This window comes from Lissotriton vulgaris, chromosome 7 (genome assembly GCF_964263255.1).
Source record: "Lissotriton vulgaris chromosome 7, aLisVul1.2, whole genome shotgun sequence".
Lineage (NCBI taxonomy): Eukaryota > Metazoa > Chordata > Amphibia > Caudata > Salamandridae > Lissotriton > Lissotriton vulgaris.
The window spans coordinates 1,456,751,670-1,456,774,957 of NC_141695.1; positions in this window are offsets into that span (position 1 = coordinate 1,456,751,670).

Consider the following 23,288-nt stretch of genomic DNA (forward strand, 5'->3'; position numbering starts at 1 on the left):
ATGAGGTACACAGAGTGCAGACTAGGTAGAAGACCAGCCAAGGGCGTCAGGCTTAGATGGCTATGTGAAATGTCCAATTCGATTAACCATACTTTGCATAGTATAACAATGCTAGGGCTTCCTCAAGTCAACATATGTTCTTTGCAGTGCTACACACATCAGACAGTACCCGTACATGTTTGTTTTCTTCACTTAGATCCTTCCATGTGACCAGTGCACTGTAAATGAACATTGATAAATCAAGGCCCATACAGGCTCATAAATAATGATTAGAATTTTTGTCACAAAGATGTATGTCTGACCATTGGAGAGGACCAAACACCCTGTCCAACCTGTGGCCTGATGACATGTGAGTTTGCTCCCTTGCAACATGCATGGTAGGTAGCCCCCACAGTTTTAAGTCAGCAATGACCTACCAGGCCTGGTGACAGTACTCGCTGCACAGTGCTGCATGGGTCCCACGTCACCATGGGCCTCCCCTGCACTGCACAGTATGTTTTGGCTAATGTGATGCCTCTGTGAGCAGGCCCCTGTGGCATGTTCAGTGTATGTAGTGGAGCTAGCCCATATCATGCCACAGTAACCTATATACATATATGGGCCTTCTGGAATGAACACCTTTCAAAGTATTGTGCAAAAGCCTCACAGCTACAAGCTCATGGTATAAAGGAACTTACTGTTGCTCCACAGGTGCCCCGAAAGTTCTTGCTCTTAGCTGATGACATCTGTCCACCGGCAATTAAGTTGGTGGACCTTCCGCTAGACATTGAAGATGCGAGACAGCTGAAACCACACCTTTTCCAAATACTGATGCCCTCACAGGTTGGGTTTCTCTGGCTGTCCCAACCTCCACTGCTGTTTATGTTGGGCAGGTACCTGTCTATCAGCCACAGCAGGCCCCCAAACTCCTCTTCTGTCAGGTTATTGGCCCTGCCCCTGCCTGACATAGCCCTACCTTCAAAAGCCACCCTAAACCCAACAATAGAAAACACTATCCCTTCCCCCAGCCCTATAACTATAAACCCCCTTTCGGACAAAAACATTCAACCATACATTACACAAATTACAGTTACAAAACAAAAATGACGGTTTGGGGACACAACAGGAACAACACAGACACCAACAAGACCAAGAAACCACACCAAACTCTTCAGCAAACAACAAACAGCTCCACCAGCCATCGCAGATAAAAATATTGCAAGTGAAAGGCCTTCACACTTCCTGGTTTGCAGCATGGTTGAGCCATTGCATCATTTCCAAGTTGGATGCCACATATTTCCGACATATGCGTCATTTTTTTCAGTCGCTTCGCTAGAGAAATAGCCATGGCGCGAGTTACACACAGCACATGACAATGCCCAAAGGAGTGTATTTTGATACTTTTGCATTGATGCATGGCTTCCGTCCAACGCTTTTCCACTGAAGTGTCATGTTAACTGGACTTTTCCAACATAAGGGTCACGTTTCACTGCAAATGTGTCACTTTTCCTTCTAGAGTGTCACCTTGCCTCCTCAAGCATCACGTTTTCAGGTAAAGCTGACTTTTCCTACAAATGCTCCAAGTTTACTACAAATACGTCACCTTTTCTATAATAGTGTCACCTTTCCATTTTAAGCGTCATGTTTTCAGGTAAGGCCGAACTTTCCCACAAAACTGTCACGTTTACTACAAATGCATCCCCTTTCCTGCTGGAGTGGCAACTTTTCTACTCAAGCATCACGTTATGAGTTAAAGATGGACTTCTCATACAAAGCCTCACCTTTGCTACAAATGAGTCACTTTTCCTACTCAAGTGTCACGTTTTCAGGTAAAGTGGGACTATTCCTACCAAAGCATCACAATTACTACTAAAGTTTCACGTTTCCTAAAAAAGTGTCATGTTTCCTACTAAAGAGTCATGTTTACTTCTATAGTGTCACATTTCCTTCTATATTGTCATGTTTCATACTAAAGATTTACATATTGCAAGGGAACAAACTGAGGCGTTAGTTACACACAACACATGGCAATGCACAAATCATTCATTCTGAAGCTTTGACATTGATGGTTGGCTTCTGAATGATGGTTTGGATGCAACCCATTACTCTGTGGACCAAGGTGCACTTTTTTTTCACTGATGCAACTTTCCCTTTGTGTGTGGGACAGTGTATTAAGTGGTGCAATGTGGGTAAACACTCCCAGAGGTCACTTTTCTTGCTCATATGTTCTTGGCTGACATGCCTATTGACTTGGGATGTGGTGCATGTGTATGTCAACAGTGCACATATGTGTGAGTCCTTGCGTTCACGGTGTATACACTAGGATAGCCAATATATTGCTGTGACATACACAGACATATTGTCAATTGTGCATATCTTGACATGATCCAATTTAGTTACAGTTTGTATGATGCTTGTCATGACGTAGGTATCTGTGTACCAGAACCAAAGTTTGCACACTAGCTTACATTCACCCTTCCTCCCCTCCTACCTACTTAAGGCAGGAAAGGACGTGCATACGCCGCAGACTCCCAGCTAATGGTCAGTCTTACGACCTCAGCTATTTGTTTTATATGTTTTTATTTGAATTGACTGTAGGCATCTCTTTGCCATTTTAACTGTGTTTCTCGCTTAACCATGCCATAGGCGTTATTGGCAGCACATCAGATCACTTACCTGGTCTCGTTTTACTTGCTGTGATTGTCCCCTTTCCGCCGCGGATTGTGCCGATTGTGCGGAGGGACACCCTCTTACATTCTCCCACTTCTGGTGTTTACCGGAGCCAACGTTTGCACACTAGCTTACATTCACGCTTCCTCCCCTCCTACCTACTTAAGGCAGTAAGGGGCGCGGACACGCAGAGACTCCTGGCTGACAGTCAGTCTTACGACCTCGGCTATTTGTTTTATATGTTTTTAATCTAATTGACCTCTCTATGCCATTTTAACTGTGTTTCTCTCTTAACCGTGTTCCCTCACTTCCGGTGTTTTGCATTCAAAATTGCTCCCCTCCTACCTACTTTAAGGTGGAAGGGGTGCAGACACGCAGCAGATGCACTCAGCAGATGCGGTAAGTGGCACGCCAAAGGTGCACCAAAGACAAGCCCGTCTGCGCACGTCCATGCCAGACCGCTGCCAGCTGCCAGAACTTCTGCATGTTTTTCTTGAATGTCAGGTAATTCAACCTCGCTTAGCTCAGACATGGTAAAACTTTAATATTCAAGCCAAGAGCTTAAATCATTAAATAAACCTTCTACTACCTCCGTACCCAAATGCCTTTTAGATACCTTGGTGTATACTACCACTCTCAAAGTTGACACTCAAACTATTCTTAATAAGTCAATTCCGTTCCCTGCACCTCAATTAAAAAATCCTAGCAATACCATTGAGACCCCTAAACAACTAAAAGGGCTTTATTTTAATGCCCAGTCAATCCCTAAACATGCACTGGAATTATGGATCCTTCTCGATCTAGAAAAGCCAGATATTTGTTTCATACTGAAACCAGGCTCCATGAACATGCCTCACCTTATGTGGCAACTGCATTTCCTCCAGAATATCATCTAACTAGAATAAATAAAACTGCCAGAAGAGGAGGAGGAACTGCAACATCCACCAGGGGGGGATTAGAAATCAATACACTGAAGACGCGCAAGTGCGTCAAACAAGATGGCCGCCATTACCAGAGCTCCGTAACTCCCTCAGCCCGACTTCTTTGTAAACGCCGAATTTTGGGTCAGAAAATTGGCGGAATTGATGGCGCTTACCTTTTACAGTGCTTGCTGACTTGTGGAGTGATTTTGGGGCAATTTCCTGTGGAGGAACGTCGATTTCTGGCTCCATGGTTCTGGACCTCGGTCTCTCCTTCAGGTACTGCCGAGATTGAGTGCTTGGGGGCGGAGCAACGTCTGTGACAGAGCCTGGCTTGGGCCTAGCCACGCCTCCAGTATACTTTAGCTGCTGCACATGCTGCATTTAAGAGTTTGTTGGCGTTTTTGGTGACAAATACCTCATTTCTCCTGCATTTTGAGGCTGTTTTTCATCTTTTTAACACTTTACACATATTGCAGAGCCTTTACTTCACATCAAAATGGATTTTAAGAATTCCAATGCTAATAAACGCAAGCAGCAGGTTTCTCCTCCTCCAGCAAAGTCTAAGATGGTAGAGTCTTCAGACCCTGCTTTTGCTCTAATTTTGGAGGAAATTAAAGCACTACGCTTGAATACAGATACAATTGCTTCAGACGTCAAAAATATCCGCAAAGATATGGCCTCTATGTCAATGAAAATTTCTGACAATACCATTAAAATTTAGGATAATAAAAACAAAATTGACACTTTTACACCTTTGATGGCCAAAATGATTCCAATGCATAATCAACTGTTGGACATGGAAAATCGTAATAGGCAATACAATCTGCGTATTTTTAATTTGCCTGAAGAAGTTGAGGGGACAACTGTCGTCTATATCTTGAATCTCTTCTGCCGGGCCTTTTGAATATAAAATTCGCTGAAAAATGTGAGATTGATAAAGCCCACAGAGTCCCTTCCCATCGGAATCCTAGACATACTAAACCCAGGCAAATGATTTTTAAGGTTCTGCGTCATCATCATTTGGTCCTCATTCGCAAGGCTGCAAGAGAAATTCCATCCTTATTAGTGAATGGGACCAACATTTTTATTCACCAGGACTTTTCCAAAGAAACTGTTGCTATTCGCAAAGAGTTTTCTGCCTATCGTCCACAGCTGCGACACCTTGGATTTAAATATGGTCTTTTTTATCCTTCAACGATGCGTGTCTGGAAAGACAATGTCTCCAAATCTTTCCAACGTCCTGAAGATCTTTGTTTGTTTCTTGAGCAGCAAGCTCCTCCATCTATGGATACTCAGGATCCTAATACTTGATTTCAAATAGCCTGATTTTTCTTGTCACATCTTTGCATATTCTCATGCTTATGGGCTCCAACGGTTTCTGGCCATTCTTGTGGAACGGGTGTGCGTTTCTTTGTCCTTATTTATGTTCCTTTTTTGTCTCCTTTCCTTTTTTGCTTTCTTCCTATTGTATCTTTCCTTTTCTTACTCTCTGCATAGAGTCGCTCCTTTTCCATGGCTGTTTCTCCATTCTTCTTTTTCTGTGTCATTCTTTTATCCTTTTCTCTTAATGCACAATGGCTAATATTCATAATGTTAAAATTGTTTCTCTTAATGTTAAGGGTTTGAGACATCCGGTAAAACGCACTAAAATCTTAGATTACCTAGGTGCGTGTAAAGCTGACATTTGTTTTATTCAAGAAACGCATGTTGATGATAAAATTCTCCAATATATGAAGAAAAAATGGGTTGACAATATTGTTTCCTCCCCTGCACAGGGAAGAAAAAATGGGGTTGCAATTCTTTTTGCAAAACGGTTGCATTGTCAGATTCTTAGTAAGTTTACTGACTTAGAAGGTAGATTTATAGTGGTTAAGGTTAAAATTCATGACTCAATTTACTTTTTGCTTAATGTTTATGGTCCTACGGCTGACGACCCTTCTTTCTGTTCTGCTTTAACTTCTGAGGTACTGAAGTTGGGGCAGGTCCCTTTGATTGTTGGGGGGGATTTTAATATAATTATTGATCCATTACTAGATAGGTTTCCACTACAAAATTCCGTCCTCCTAAAGTGTTTCATGCCTTTAAATCTTTTCTGAACACAACCAAATTAACTGATATATGGAGGTTACACTTTCCTACGGAGAAATGGTTTTCCTTTTTCTCTAATCCCCATAATTCTTATTACAGAATTGATTATTTTTTGCTTTCCCCTTCTTTACTTCAGTCAGCCACTAACCCTGTTATAGGTAATATTGATGTTTCGGACCATGCATTGATCTCCTTTGTGTTAAATATTTCCTCTACTTTTCCTAAGCAAAATCGTTGGCGTATGAACACAAGTATAGTTCTCAATGATAAACATAAGTCCAAACTTTTACAAACTATTCAAAACTATTTTGTGTGCAACCCAGAAGGTTCAACTTCTGTTGTGAATAGGTGGGATGGTTTTAAGGCCTACATTAGAGGTGCCACTATTTCTATTATGGCACATGAAAATAAACAATTTAACGCTAATATTAAACATTTGGAATCACAAATTGCTAAATATGAACGTTTATTTAGTTCCTCTAATAACCTTCAGTACAAATCTAAACTGCAGAAGCTTCATTATGAATTTAATGCTATACTTAGTACTAGAGCTGGAATCCAACTTACAAAATCTAATGCTAAATTTTGCTTTAACACCAATAGATTCGGTAAGCTTCTTGCAAACTATTTACGTATTAAGAGGGACAAAACTCAAATGACATCGATTCGTAGTCCTAATGGGCGAGTTGCTATTTCCCATAATGATATTGTACAAGAATTTTAAAAAATTTTATTCCCATTTATATAGTAAACCAGTGCCTTGTGATGACTCTTTAATTGATTCCTTTTTAAATCAGTACAAATTACCTCAAGTCTCTCCTTCAGACAGATTAAGTTTAGATTCTCCGATTACTTGATATGAAATTCTACTTGCTATCAAATCACTTCCCAATAACAAATCCCCGGGCCCAGATGGTATCCCTGCTGAATTTTATAAAGAATTTCAATCGTATCTTTTACCTTATTTAAGTTCACTTTTTTCCCATTTTGGTTCCTCTGGCACTATTTCAGGCTCCTTTATGGATGCTTTAATCATTGTTTTGCCCAAACCTGATAAGGACCCTACCCTGGTTGCTAATTATCATCCTATTTCCTTAATAAACCAGGATTGTAAACTTTATGCCAAAATTCTTGCCACTAGATTAGCTCCCATCCTTCACTCCATCATTCATCCAGATCAATCTGGTTTTATGAAAAATAGGTATTTGGTTAACAATACTAGATCCCTTTTACACTTTATTGAACAGAGTCCATATCTTGCTTCCCCTGCGGGAGTGATGGCTTTGGACGCAGAAAAAGCTTTTGATAAAATTCATTGGCAGTTTTTATTTAAAACGTTATTGTCCTTTAATTTTGGTGCCCATTTTATTCGTATGATCTCTGCTTTATATTTTGCCCTTACTGCTCGTTTGTTTATTAATGGTCAAATTTCCTCTCAATTTTCCCTCTTTAGAGGTACTAGGCAGGGTTGTCCCCTTTCTCCACTATTGTTTTTAATAGGAATTGAGCCTTTTCTTAATTATATCCGATGCAATGATAATATTCAGGGGATTGCGATAAATGATGTCATGATTAAAACTTTGGCCTATGCTGACGATGTTTTATTGTTTATTAATAATCCACTTTCTTCTGTTCCCTCCCTCTTAGACATTATTGGAAAATATTCGGTTGTTTCTGGTTATAAATTAAATGTCAGCAAAACTGAATTTTTTCCCCTGAATGCTTTTTGTACCCCGGATATGCTACCGAACACAGACATTATTTGGCAGAACAGCAAGCTGAAATACTTAGGTATCCTATTTGCCTCCTCATTGCCTGCTACTTTAAAACGTAATGGTGACTTTATACTTGATTATATTAAGGAAAAAATGTCCAAATGGTCTCCCCTTTTCCTTACCTGGTGGGGTAGAATGGAAGCTATAAAAATGAATGTTGCACCTAAAATTTTCTACTCACTGGCCATGATTCCCACTCGGTTCCCTCTTAAATTTTATAAAGATATTGACAGATTGTTATCTAAATTCCTTTGGTCTCGTAAGGTACCTCGTATTGCTTATAAGAAATTAAAACTCCCTAAGTCCCAGGCTGGCTTTGCTATTCCGGACTTTTACCTCTACCATAAAGCTTTTATTTTAAAGCAAAGCTCCTTATGGTTTACAACCTCTCATATGGTCAGACCTCCAATTTGGCTTGATATTGAATCTTCAATTGTTCGTCCCTTTTCATTGCCCTCTGTGCTGTCAATGTCTTCTACATCCAAGGTTATTCATAAGTCCTCTATCATCAAATCCTCTAGATTAATAATTAATGATTTGGATTCTAATTTTGAGTTACCCTTATTATCCACAGTCCACTTGTCTTTATGGCACAGTGCTTTACTTAAACTAAATAGAAACATTACTTTTTGGTCCTCATGGATTTCAAAAGGAATTTTTATCTCAAAGATGTCTTTTGTGGTACTGCTTTTATTCCTTTTGAGCAACTACGGTTAAAATGTGATATCCCAGCATCTGATTTTCTTAAATACCAAGCTTTATGTAATTCAATTTTGGACTCCATTCCCAATGGTATTCCTTCTTCCACCACTAACGACCTATTGATTTACCTTGCAGCTGTTACGTCATCCCCCAAAGCTGTCTCTGTATTTTATAAAAAATTTACTTCTTTCCAGGGCTCCAATGTTGGTACAATATCATCTTTTTGGAATACTGAATTGTCCATCTCCCTATCAGATGACATATGGTCATCAATATGGCTTAACAGTATTTCTGGTTGGCTTCCAGTGTCTTTGTATCAAACTAATGCTTTTATTTTATTTAATGCCCTATGGACCCCATTTCGATTACACCATGCAAAATTGTTACCATCTGATGTTTGCTGGCATTGTACTTCTAGCTCTGGTTCACTTTGTCATATGTTATTTGATTGCCCAATTATTTTGACATTTTGGTCGGATGTTTGGATTGTAATTTCAAAAATTTTACCTGTACAAGATGATATTTCTTATGCAATTTTAATATGTAAATCAGTTGCCCTTTCCCATCCTCTTAGTGAGTCAGAAGCTAAATTATTTAATTTCTTAATCACAGCTGCTTTGAAATCCATTACTTTTTGTTGGAAAGATGCTTCTTCTCTTTCAGTTCATGCCTGGTGGTCATGGATTATCTTTACTAGAAAAGGAGCACAGTTGTCTCTTAAAGGCGTTGTTCATAATTCACAGTCATTTCAATCTTTTTGATCACCTATTGATTTGTATGTTTTGCAGTGATTCATGGGTTATGTATTGCGATGACCTCTAGTTCTATGCTGTATTTTGTTACTTAATTTCCCCTATGTTACAGGCCTTTAAAATGTATTTCAATTATGACTCTATTTTGTTGTATTTTTGGATTCTATGATATATCCCCTACCCCGCCCCTTCCCACCCTTTTCTCGCCCCTTTCCTATTCCCTGGATTATTGCATTTTATGTTCGCAATTTCATAATTTATGCATATGAGTATTATTCTTTTGTATTGTATTTGTCTAATTTCTTCTGTTTGCATTTTGTTTCAATAAAATCATTCTGAACGAAAAGAAATCACTACACTAGACTCCTCCACCAGAGTAACATCAGAAACGCTTATTTTTAAAATTGTAACTCAATCAAAATGGAACATGGAGAGGTGCTCTAGTTTACAGACCTCCTTGCCAGAAAAATAATTTTATAAACCATCTACTTGAGTTAATTGCCACACATGTATAACAACTTTTTTGGCGCATTTTAACCCTCCATCTCCAGTCCAGACCGAGAATATTGATTATGCAGCAACAACCTTGGAGGACGCAATCACATAGGCCCTGAACACTGTGGCTCCTCGGTCAAGGGTCAAGATCAAGCCTAGGGCATCACCCTGGTTCACATTAGCACTGAAAGCCAAAAAACTGTCTAGTAGGAATGACAAGCGTAAATGTAGAAAAACCAAGGCCGATGAAGATTGTAAAAAAAACAAAGCTATAATATAACAACAAATAATACCTGGGAGTCATATATAGTAAGTCAAACAGAATGGATCACAAAACCAATACTACGCAGATAACACCCGTGAGAACATCGTGCATGCTGGTAAATGCAGGCCAAATCAAGGCTCAAGAGCATATGGAGAAAATAGTTCCCATCAGAAGCCACACTGTACCGCCCTCTTTCTCATCATTTGGGTTCTCCTTACCCAGGAGACAAAAACGGCCGGTCTGATGTTACCGTGACCGATAAATGTGACAAGTGGGTAGTATGTTTTGTACAAAAATTAAAGTGGCTACTGAAAAAAGCAGTGTATAGTGGTAGGAGTGAAAAAGTGAGGGGTTTTAATAAAATTAGGTGAATCAGGTAGAAAAACAAATTTTTTACCCGATTCACCTAATTTTATTAAAACCCACGGTACAGTGTGGCTTCTGATGGGAACTATTTTCTCCATATGCTCTTGAGCCTTGACTTGGCCTGCATTTACCAGCATGCACGATGTTCTCACGGGTGTTATCTGCGTAGTATTGGTTTTGTGATCCATTCTGTTTGACTTACTATATATGACTCCCAGGTATTATTTGTTGTTATAATATTGTGTTTGGGGCATGTACCTGGTCGGTCGGTAAACCCGCCCTTAGACCCTCCTCTCATTGTTTGTTGTGTAAAAAAACAAAGCTGCCAGTGCCAACAAGGAGCTTTACAAAATAATAAAGGAGTTTACTACCCCTCTCTCTGACCAGCCCGGTAATACATCCTCGCAAGAATGGGTCGACACGCTGTCTACCTTTTTTGATGAAAAGATCAAATCTATTCATAGGTCCTTTACCCTCCTTGGTATCAAAAGTCCTGATAGTAATCTAGTCACTCACTGTGACCCCACTTTTCCTCTCTTATTGGAGTTACCTGTGTTTACATCAGAGGAAGTTTCCACTGCTCCAGCTAAGATTAAATCAGGTCCCCAGCAGACCCGATTTTGTCACTCTTCTTTTCAACTATTGCTCCTTTGCTTATGGATAAACTCAATGACGTATTAAGCATGTCATTAACACAAGCTATGGTCCCCGCTAGATGGAAAGCAGTACAAGTTAAGTCAATTTTAATAAGCCCTCTGTTGACCCTAAGGTAACTGGCATCTACCGTCCAATCTCGCTACCACCCATCTGGTGAGTCATGCACTCTTGGATCTATCACAGTCGGGGTTTAGGGAGGCACATAGTAATGCAACCTCATTGGTGGAGGTTGTAGACAACATTGGACCGGCCTTGGACAATGGGTAGTCAGACATGCTTGTCCTGTTGGATCTGACAAAGGCAAAAAGAACAATTGATGGACAGAATGCAGAACAAAGTAATACATTCATCCCAATACAGATATCTGGGCCTAAATCCATCGTTTTTTGCTCACCATGCCATTCCAGTTTGGACCCAGCCATAGGGAACAGTCCAGCCCGAACTGCCAGGCCAGGTCCTCTCTGGACTGGAAACAAGCATACTAGGACCGGTTTCGGGCTTTTAGCCCTCAAAAGCCAGAATAGCTTGATTCCAGGGGCATGGCAAGCACGAGACCCATGTCTGGGCATACCCATCCCACTCAGGGTGAAAAATGCAAAAAGAACAATTGATGGACAGAATTCAGAACAATGTCATACATTCATCTCAGTACAGAGATCTGGGCCTAAATCCATAATTTTTTTGCTCACCATGCTTTTCCAGTTTGGACCCAGCCAAATGCAAATCAGTCTTGACCCTGCCCCCAATGCGAACAGTCTAGCCGGAACTTCCAGTCCAGATCCTCGTTGCACTAGAAACAAGCATCCTAGGACCGGTTTCGGGCTTTCAGTCCTCATCAGTCAGGATAGCGTTGATTCCAGCGGCATGAGAGCACGGAATACCTGTCCCACTCGGGGTGACAAATGCAAAAAGGACAATTGATGGACAGAATGCAAAACAATGTCATACATTTACCCCAGTACAGAGATCTGGGCCTAAATCCATCCTTTTTTGCTCACCATGCCATTCCAATTTGGACCCAGCCATATGCAAATCAGTCTTGACCCTGCGCCCAATAGGAACAGTCCAGCCCAAACTGCCAGGCCAGGTCCTCCCTGGACTGGAAACAAGCATCCTAGGACCGGTTTCGGGCTTTCAGTCCTCATCAGCCAGGATAGCTTGATTCCAGCAGCATGGAGAGCACAGGACCCACATCTGGGCATACTCTTCCAACTCGGGCTGACACATGCAAAAAGAACAATTGATGGACAGAAGGCAGAATAATGTCATACATTCACCCCAGTACAGAGATCTGGCCCTAAATCCATCATTTTTTTGCTCACCATGCCATTCCGTTTGGACCCAGCCATATGCAAATCAGTCTTGACCCTGCCCCCAATTCAAACAGTTCAGCCCGAACTGCCAGGACCGGTCCTCCCTGGACTGGAAATAAACATCCTAGGACCCGTTTTGGGGTTTTAGCCCTCATCAGCCAGGATAGCTTGATTCCAGCTGTATAAAGAGTACGGGACCCACGTCTGGGGATACCCGCCCCACTCGGGGTGACAAATGCAATAAGAACAATTGATGGACAGAATGCAGACCAATGTCATACATTCACCCCGGTACAGAGATCTGGGCCTAAATACATTGTTTTTTTGCTCTCCATGCCATTCCAGATTGGACCCAGCCATATGCAAATTAGTCTGGACAATGCGCTCAATAGGAAAAGTCCAGTCCGAACTGCCTGGCCAGGTCCTCCCTGGACTGGAAACAAGCATCTTAGGACCGGTTTTGATCTGTGAGCCGCTTTTGACACCATCTCCCATAGCATTTTAGCACAGTGGCTATAGAAGGTGGGTGTCAAGGGTACGGCCTTGGACTGGTTCAGGAACTATCTAATGAACCGCACCAACACAGTACAAATAGGCTCCCTGGCCTCGTGCCGTCAGTCTGTGACCATAGGAGTCCCTCATGCCTCCATCTTAAATCCCATGCTTTTCAACCTGTACGTAACACCCTTGGCCAGAGGTAATCAGGTCCTACAGCTTTGATGAAGTGTCATATGCTGATGACACTCAGGTTTTAATTACTCATGGCACTGACCCCACTGACACAAAGATCCATTTTAAAAACTGCATGACCCATATTGACAACTGGATGAGTACCATTCACTTACAACTTAATGGAAGTAAGACAGAGGTCATTCTTTTTGGTAAGGCGGATTAATCCTGGTCCAGTGACTGGTGGCCTCAGAATCTAGGCCCATGTCCATCTCCCAAACCTGTGGTGGGGAACCTCGGAATGATGAATGACAATCTGTTGTCAGTGAAAAGCCTACGTAAACTACTGAAACGTTTTCAATGTATTCCCATCGAATCCAGAAAACCACTGGTCCAGGGACTTATCATAAGTCGTATTGACTATGGCAATGCCCTGTTGGCTTCCATAAACGAGGAGCTCTACTCCAAGCTTTAGGTTTTGCAGAACACCACTGATAGATTAGTATTAAACCTTCCATCAAGAGCCCCATCAGCGCCCAGTTTGAGGACTCTCAACTGGCTTTCTGTTAATAAGCGATGTTGCTTCAAAATCCTCTATCTCGCTCACAAGAGCATGTATGGAACCAGGCCAAGCTATTTTGCCAAGAAACTTAGCTGGTATCAGCCAAGTAGGACGCTCAGATCTGGAACTAAGGGCCAGATGTAGTACGGCAAATACCGGTCGGTAATGGCCGATTCCGGACGTTACCGACCGGTATTTGCTATTTGACATGTAGGGGGCCTTATAGTTGCAGAATTGGTATGTTTACCGATTCGGTAAATTTACTGATTCTGTAAAATACCGAATCGGTAAATTTACAGAATGGGTAAATACAGATGTAGGTGGCACTTTAAACAGTGCCACAGGCCCTTACCGATTCATTATTTACCACCAAATACTATTTGGTGGTAAATAACGAATACCTGTGTACATGCACATCTGTGCATATACACCTGTGCCATGTGGCACACAGTCATGCCCTAACGGCATGTATGTGTGTCACATGGCACACAAGCCTGAATCAGGGGTGCAAAGGGTGTCAAAGTGACACCCTGTCCCCCTTGCGAAATCGGTAATTTTACCGAATCAGTATTTACCGATTTGGTAATTGACATTGATTCCTATGGGCCTCAAGGCCCTTAGGAATCAATGGCAATAACCGAATCGGTAAATACCGATTCGGTAATTACCGAATCATACAGATTCGGTAAAAATTACCGATTTTTTACCTACATCTGATTTACCGAATCTAGAATACCGAATCGGTAAAATTCGGTCATCAGATTTACCTACATCTGGCCCAAATGTCTTCTCACCCCTCAAAGAATCTGCACCGCAAGAAACAGCGGTCGATCCTTCTTCTTTCTTGCACCAGCTTTCTAGAACAAGCTTCTACCTCATCTTCTTTTCAGCTCTGATCATAAGCTTTTCCAGAAAGAACTAAAAACCTGTTTTTTTGACACCTCCATACTCGATAGTCAATCCTCGCGCCGTCTTCACTAGCACCTTGAGACCCTATGGTGATATGTGCGCTTAATAAGTTCCTCTGACTTGACTTGACTTGTTGTTTGTATTGTTTGTTTCGCAGGCTTGCGACCGGAACACAAAGACAAGTAATGGGTTCAAACATTTATTGTCATGTTGAAAGTTTAGTAAATATTGGTTCATGGTTCATCCCAGAACATGTTCAGGCAAAGAAATGTTTCACTGTGTGTATGCGTCTTCGATTCCCAGCCACAGTATTGTGGCTGTCTCTATCATCTGCATCCTCCTTCTCCTCCCCTTCCTTCTCTATCAGGTCCTACTGTCACTGGCCCTCATCCCAGAGGACATTGGTCTGTAAATATATGTTATGCAGTATGGCACAAACCACGATTATTTTACACATCACCGGAGCGAGTAGAGTAATTTCCCCCACTGAGATGTCAAGACATTGGAACCTTGCCTTCAGTAGGTTAAAGCTTCAGTCCACAATGTTGCATGTCTTGCTTAGAGCCTGGTTGTAGGTCTTCTCTGGGTCAGTCTGAGCGTGGCCAAAGTGGGTCATTACCCATGGCTGAAGCACATATCCTTGGTCAGCTGGAAGTGAAAAGAAAGGACAACTGTAAATGCTTTTGCTCACCATTACAGATATATTCCAGCCCATGTGTGTTATGTGTAGTGATATTGCCATTCATATTTTGTACTGATTTTGACAATGTGGGTTACTCATTCAGGTGGTCATAGGTTTACACATGTCTCTTCCATTACTCTGCGTAATAGCAAATGCTGAGCATGGGCTGATACATCGTACACTACATTCTGACTGTCATTTTGATCCCGTAGCTTTCTGTTCAGACTATTTGGAAATGCTCTTGCCCACTCTATCTTATGTGCTCATACTACATGTGTAAAGTGAGATTGGAGATCAGATATTTAACTAGTTGGTCCTTCCTAGGTAGGTAGTGACATAGCAGACATGCCTTGCACTGACACATGCATAAACCACAGATGTCGGTGGTGGGCTACAAGACATTGGCACAGGCCTTTAAGGATACATTGTTAGCCAAGTTAGTTGATGTGGTTCCATTGTTCAACACAGAATGAACAGATACATTGCAAGTGAGTGACTTAGTGTTGCTACTGCCATTGCCAGACTAATAGGTGCATGCAGAGTAGCATATAATTTTATACCCATTGAAAGGCATTGTTCCCACTTTGTGCATGACACATGGACCTTGAGCATTTCAGAGTTACAATCCGCAGTGCAGCAAGGCACCTTCCTGCACTGCATGACGTCACTGAGAAAGGGCAGTAGTGGGAGTTTTCACACAAAGCAAGATGGCGGTGGCGTAGTGCTTCTCGGCGGAGCCTCTATCCCCGACTTCCCACACGGAGTGTTGTTAGATAAGGCGGGGCGCTATCAGAGGCTAATCGTACCTGCCTGATGCTGGTGACAACAGAGGATGGCTGTTTGAGCGCTGTGGTGCCCCTATGGACCACAGGGTCTCCGAAGGTTGCAGAGGCCTACACGTTTCATCTCCGGGCTCTGGAACCGCGGATCCATGCAGCAGCTACGGCTGCAGGGAAGCGCAGCAGCTTTCCGGAGGCGCGAGCATTATGACGCGGAATGGCTGTGAATAGTTTTCCACCCAGACAGCTGGTGGATTCCTTGCGCTGTTCTTTGTGAGTGTGGGTTAAGTTTGTGGCAGCTGCCAGGGGAGGAGCTGTTTATAAAGTGCAGAGTGCTCTCACCAGCTGGCTCTCTAATTTAATCAAAATACCTAAATCCACGAGACAACAGAGAGAGCAGAAAGAGATGGTTGGGACTAATGTGATTCTATTGTCCCCTGCAAATGTGAAGGCATCCGCAGGTAAGCCCCAAGAAACTCGTACTCTGAAAAAACAACAAGATACAGGGCCGGTGAAGCGAAGGCTCATCCATAAAAAAAATCAATTAAGAGGCAAAAAAGGTATTATAGTAGAGGCTGTGGATGACGTAGGGGCAGAACATGAAGGAAGTAATTTAAATGCTACACCTACACTCCCCCAGCCACTATAATGGAATTTTTAAAAACCAAGGATGGACTTGGGAGTACGGACATGGATCTGGACCAGGATAATCCACAAATTAAGGAGAGGAATAGGGGTGAGGATACTAACTCTAATGCTGGTTTGGAGGGAATCTACCAGGCTAACAGGGAGGCCTCTGCTCTACAGGAGATGCAAGGGACACTGGCGGATAAGGATATTAATAAAGATATACCTTGTGACCAGACAATGGAGGTCAGTGATACAGGGCATAAGATATCAGTCTCTATGCAATTACCGCTACATAGTGAGGTACTGGATATTCATTCCCAAGATAAAAGGTTATCAGGTTTCCCACCTGAGGGTCCAGGCTGCAATATGGATGCTGATAAACTAATACCAACTGATGTTATGTCTGATACTATTTTGGATGGACCGGATAAATTCTACTCCCTGACAGAAGACTCTCATTCGGGGACCTCGGATTCCGAGCTAGCAAATAGCGACTCTGATCATATTGACACTACTTCAGGGTCTAGTACATTGGAAGCCCCTGAAACAGCCTGCAAGCATCATAAACATTCTCGGAGGGCCTCAAAAGGCTCTAAGACGCTTAAGGAGACACAGGAAAAAAAATAGAGGTGTCTACGGCCTGAAGTGGGATTATTCAGATTTGGAATTATTGGCCCTCTTGAACAAGTCTCCGCCCTGGCTGGTACCTCCTCTTTTGAAAACTGGGGGTGCCTGCAACAAATAAATTGGTGGCAAGCCTTATTCTGGATACTATTAAGGAACATCGAGCAGAGACTCGAGCTGATGGGAAAAAGACAAGACAGGGCACAAAGAAACTGGAAGGAGCTATTGGGAAAGTAGGGCGCACTTCTGGGGAAATCTGAGAAAGACTGGATGCAATTGAAATAAGAACTGTTGCAGTTGAGAAGGACTGGGATGCTGTGAGAGAGCAAACAAAGACTCATGAAGCCCAACTAACTGACATGATGTGGAAGCTGGAGGACTTAGAGAATCACCAGCGAAGAAACAATCTCCGAGTCCTTGGGATTAAGGAAGGCATGGAAGGGGTGGACATTCGGGGATTTATGTTAGATCTTTTTAAGGAGTTCTTTCTGGAGCTTATTGGGTGGGACTGGGATCGAGAGGTCCAGAGGCTACATAGGTTTCCCTTTGCCCACCACAAGGTGTCTAATAGAGATGCTAATCAGCCGAGGGTCATTTTGTTTTTTTCTCACTTAGACAGGCCATTTTTGAGAACGCTCGCCCGTAGGCTAGAGGACAGTTTAAGGAGGTTTCTTTTTTCATACGCCCTGATTTCTGCAAATAACTGTGGTGCTTAGATGGTGTCTTCAGCAGTTAATTAAGCAATTTAGACGCTGGGTTTGAGGCTTTTTTACTGGTTCCAGCAATGCTAAAAACGGTTGTTAAAGGGGACGTTAGATTTTTTACCTCAGAGATTTAGGCCAGAGAGTATCTTGAACAAGCTTAGGGGGAGAAGAGAAAAGCATAGGAGTTGCTTGGATGTAGTTGGATGTGTGTAGTGCAGTGAGGTTTTTTTTCTCTTGTTTCTCTCTCTAAGTACTCCTCGGGCAGGGCCATTCTCCTCTTTTTCATAGCTTTATTTTTTGCTTTTGGGATGGCGGGGTAAGAATTTGTTGGAAAAAGGGTAACAAAAATTAAAATGATCTTTTTTGTGTGGGGGTAGAGGTCCCACCGTGCTTTGCGCTTTCTCTATCATACAGACCTGGGAGGCCTGGCTGCTTTCACAGGGTGGGGGGGTGAGAGGGAAGGAGGGGTTGAGGGGAGGGGGTTGGGGGACGGGGTTTTTTGTTTTTTTTGGTGTTGAAGCTGAAAGCAAACTACAGTTAAAAAATGGGATGTGTTTTCTTTTTGTGTTTGTGTCATTAGGGAAAAATGCTGAGAAAATTGTAAAAAACGCTAAAATAAGAATTCAAGGTTTCTATACAAATCTTCCAGAGAGCCTATGCAGCTACGATGTGTATAATATGAATAAGAATTGCTCGACTATCATGATGAGAAGCAAATTAATGAATAATGGCTAAGTTACGTATTGCAACTATAAATATTTGTGGTCTAAACGATGGGGTTAAAAGAAGAAGGATTCAAGGAGATCTTAAAGTTTTATATGTAGACTTGGTGCGTCTTCAAGAGACTCATATAGCTTGCAAGGATTATAAGCTACTCGATAACTTAGGTTTTAATTTAATTGCATAGATTACACAGGATGTCAGGACTAAAGGGGTGGCAGTTTTGATTAAAAGTAAACATATTATTGGCTGGAGAAATATTTTTGATAAGCATGGCAGATGGATAATTATGTAAGTTAGAGGAGGGACTGGTTTGTTTACTCTGTGTACAGTGTATGCCCCTGTCTTGAATGATCCTTCTGTATTGAACTTCCTAGCCACTGAGCTTCCTTCCTTGCCAGCGCCTTATATAATTTGTGGTGATCTTAACATTAATGGATCGAGTAGCACGTTACATAAGTCTGGGGCAGTAAGCAAGAATCGCAAACCTCAATCGTTTAAGGCGTTTTTAAAATCTGCTTAAAGATATAGGTTTAACCAATGTTTGGCCTAGTCTGAGGAGTACTGAGCCTGGATACACCTATATTTCTGCACCTCATCTTAAATTTGCTAGGTTAGATTATTTTTAGTTTACAGCATCTCTTTTGAAGGAAGCTAGGATAGAGATATTACCTAGGGTAATTTCGGATCACAATCCTTTGGTCTATGAATTTCCACTGTCAGGAGTAAGGAGTGTACAGAATAAATGGACGTTAGAGAGGGCACTAATCTCTTATCAGGATTATGTGAGTTATATGAAAGGCTGGATCAGTGAGTTTTTTTGTCATAATAAGGATTGTGCACCCCCAGGAATGATTTGGGATTCATTTAAAGCATCAGTGAGAGGGAGACACTGCGATATAGTCTGATCAAACAAAGAAAAAGTACAGAACACATTAAAGGCTATTATCAGAAATTAGCTCTTCTGGAGACTAAAATAATTGAGGTGATAAATAATAGTGGGGATCTCTCTATTACTACAGACTTAATTATGGTGACTAAAGCTGCTTGGAATGATTTTTATTTGGAAAAATTGGCAGGTAAGTATCTTGCTAAGAAACAACAATGTTACGAATATAGCAAGACAGTTGGCCAATTATTAGCTGTTAGGTCGAGACAACAGACAGTGTTAGGACATTTAAAGCAAATTAGGAATCTTCAGGGAGACATAGTTACGGATGGCACAGAGATTAGGGAAGCTTTTAAAGAGTATTATGAGGTATTATATACAGCAGCAGCTATTCCTGAAGAAAATGAGATAACGTACGTGCATGATTATTTACCCAAAGCGAGATTATCACAGGAGGAGGCTTTTTTCTTGGGTATTGAAATCTCTCAGGAGGAGCTCTATTTGGCTCTGCAAACTCTTCCATCTGGTAATGCCACTGGTACGGACGTCATACCATTAGAATTTTATAAGATTTGTATTAATGAGGTTGGCCTCGAAATTTTGGGGTCATTTAAGAAGGTTAGCAATGGGGCGTATCACCGGCATCATGGGAGACTGCTAATATTATTATTTTTGTAAAGAAAGGGAAGGATTCTATGAATACAGACCTATTACACTGCTAAAAAGTGATAAAAAATTATACTCGAAGATATTTGCATCTCGCCTCAAAAAGGTTATGACGCAACTAGTGACAGTTTGGCAACTTGGTTTTACTCAGGGGAGGGGGATGGATGATCGTATTAGGCGGCTCATTTTGTTATTTGATGCAGCAGATGTCATAAGGAAACCTATAGCTGCAGCCTTTTTAGATGCCGAGAAGGCATTCAACCGCGCATCATGGAAGTATTTATGGAAGTGTTTGGAAGCTAACGGGTTAGGGTCAGGTTTCATCAGAGCCATTCAGGTTTTATATGCTAAACCTACAGCTCATTTACAAATTGTGGGAGGGGAGTCAGAGGAGTTCTCAATAGGAAGAGGAACTAGTCAGTTGTGTCCATCTTCCCCAATGCTGTTCGCATTATATATAGACACCTTTCTTCGAAGCCTGGAGGCCTCCCTGAATATTTTTCCAATTTGGCTGCATGGCTGGGAGACAAAAATGCTGGAATATGCCGACGATGTGGCGGTTATTATATCTGAGCCGGATAAAGGGATGGTCGAAGTCGAAATATTGGCTGAACAATTTGGCTCACTCTCAGGCTATTGGCTGAATAGAGCTAAAACCCAGATTAAAATGACGATTCTGCCTAAACTATTATATATTTTTCACACAATCCCACTTGAAATACATAACAATTGGTTTAGGCAGATCGAGAGGGAGGTAGCCAGGTTTATATGGTCGTATAAGCGGACACACAGATCGAATGCATTCATATCCCTTCCTAGGGAAAGGAGCGACTTGATTTACCTAATTTTAAACTCTACTATTTAGCAGCTTCTTTACAATATTATTGGTCTCTTTTTGGAATAAAGAAAAAATAAGTAATTGATTCTAATATCGTTCCATCAGTTTTTGAGTATCTAATTGGCTCACGGACCAATGGCTGTTTACTAAAAATATACAAACCTAATTATTACAAAAAGGCTTGCTTTAAGACTTTAATAGCAGATTTTCAAAACTCGTTGAGGATCAGGAAAAAACAAGGGTTTTGCAGATAAAGTAGATATACACCATTGATTGAAAATTATCAGATACCTGAGGCACTGTCAGTTCAGCACTTGCAAAGGTGGGAGAAAGCAGGGGTCTATAGGATAGGTGGTTTTTGACAGAGGAGCTTCTTTTGAAGAAGTAGGGGCCAAATGTAATATTGATCTTAAGGATTTTTTAAAGTTTTTACAAATACAGGGCTTTCTTCTTAAAAAAGCTGGTGGGGCAGCGGGGTTTTCAGTTTCACCATTGATGGAAGCTCTAATCCGTACATCCGGTTTTTCAATTTCTTCTTTGTATAGAATATTGTTGGAGGGTGTAACGGATGATCTCGAAAAGCATGCATTGAAATGGCAGGTCAGGGTAGATGCCGCTGATTCATGCTTTTTGAAGTCAATAGAAATGGGTAAACTGGTACTATGCACCGCAAATCTATGGGCACAACATTTTAAGACTCTTTTCGACTTATATATTACGTCTGCAAAAATTGTTAAGTGGGAGGTATAGAGGGAACCCATTGCTTCAGGTATAAGGCATACGAGGCGGATGCAACTCATATTGTTTCGAAATGTCCCAGTCTGGACTTACTAAGAAAAGAAATTTCTGTCTGTTAGCAAATTATAAAAAAAAAAAAAGTTTTGCTCCCTCCTCAGGTCATGCTACTTGGGGTAACCGCACAAGATGGCCCTAACAGTGAGTTTTTATTTATAGTAATGTCAGTGCTCGAACTAAGTGTCGCATCAGCATGGCTAGATTCTCCCCCCCCCCAACCTTTTTGCAATGGAGAGCCCGGCTACTACATATATTTAATCTAGAAAAAGCACTCAATGAACAAAAAGACAGAAAGGGTAGAGGTAAAGGATTGAAGATCTGGAATCCATTAAAAGATTGGGTTAATGGTGTAACTCAGAAGAAGTAACAGGCTTATTATGGCGTACTCTATGTATCTAATAATATGTGATCCTTTTTTTTTATTGCTCCCTGTCACCTGTTACATGTTAGCTGCTAGCTTCTTTTTGTCTTGTGTAATTTATCATTTATATGAATATAACATTGGCAAGATAAGGAAACCGGTGTTATGAGGAATTAACAGCCTGATTCATCAAAGGTAATTGCGCTCGCAAAGGGCCAGATTCTGAGAATCTGGCCCTTTGCGGGTGCGATTTTTGCATTTGGGATTCATCATCCCAAATGCAAAAATCGGTAATAGCGAATTCGCAAATTTGCTAGGAATTACATTTAAGGAATCTCTATTTGAGATTCCTTAAATGCAATTCATCATCCATTTTCAAATAGCGAAATCGCAATTTCGGGCCGCTATTTACCGCGAGGTCAAACCTCGTGGTAAATAGCGAAAACTTTTAAAAGCATTTTTCTGATGTGCATGTTGCACACACACATGTCCTTTGGACATGTGTGTGTGCAACACCTGTTTAAATTAGCATTTAAGGGGTGCTACAGGGTGTCCTCTGGACACCCCGTCACCCTTTAAATCGCTATCTTATTTGCGATTAGCTAATTGCTAATCACAAATAATGAATACTCCCCATTCATTCCTATGGGCCTTTTGGCCCATAGGAATGAATGGGGAGTTATTCCTTATTTGCGATTAGCAATTTGCTAATCGCAAATAAGGAATAAGTAGGAATCGCATTTTTTTTGGATATTCCTACATGAATCCCGTTTTGCGAGCCTGTAATAGCGATTCCTTATGAATCGCTATTAGAGACTCGCAAAACGGGTCTTTCATGAGTCAGGCTGTAAGTTGTTCTTTGCTTTTATTGCTTCTGCTTCTTTTTTTGTTATGGTGCAATGTCTTTTATAAAACAAAAATATAATTTAAAAAAAAAGAGAAAGGGCAGTAGTGCACAATATTTAGATCATGAAGCTCAGTCCAGTTAATTTAGACTACACTTGCAGCCATGTTGCCTAGCAGATACACTTTCACACTTGCACCACAGGTGATGGGGCCTACATTGCAAGCAGAATTGTCTGTGTATGAGTGCACAGTTTCTGAACAGGGTGCAGCCTCAGAGGCCTGATCATCCACATATATATTCCACAGAACCCAGCTCACATAGGACATGAGAGTGAATTGGATGACTTCATTTTTTTTACTATTACATATCACTTGAGCAGACCACTTGATTTGTCACATTATACTTTTGTCCTGGGGTGTGATAAATGACATGCAACACCACCACAATGCGCATGGATCACCCCGTGTACACAGTGATGCTACACATGATTTTAATCAGCGATGTATTACTTTGTACCTTTAAAACATTCAACAGCAGACAAAGTGGCTTTGCGTTTCTTAACATGTACGACTAGGGAGTTTGCATTACATGTGTACCAAGATGCATGGTGAATGTAGGGGGCACACCT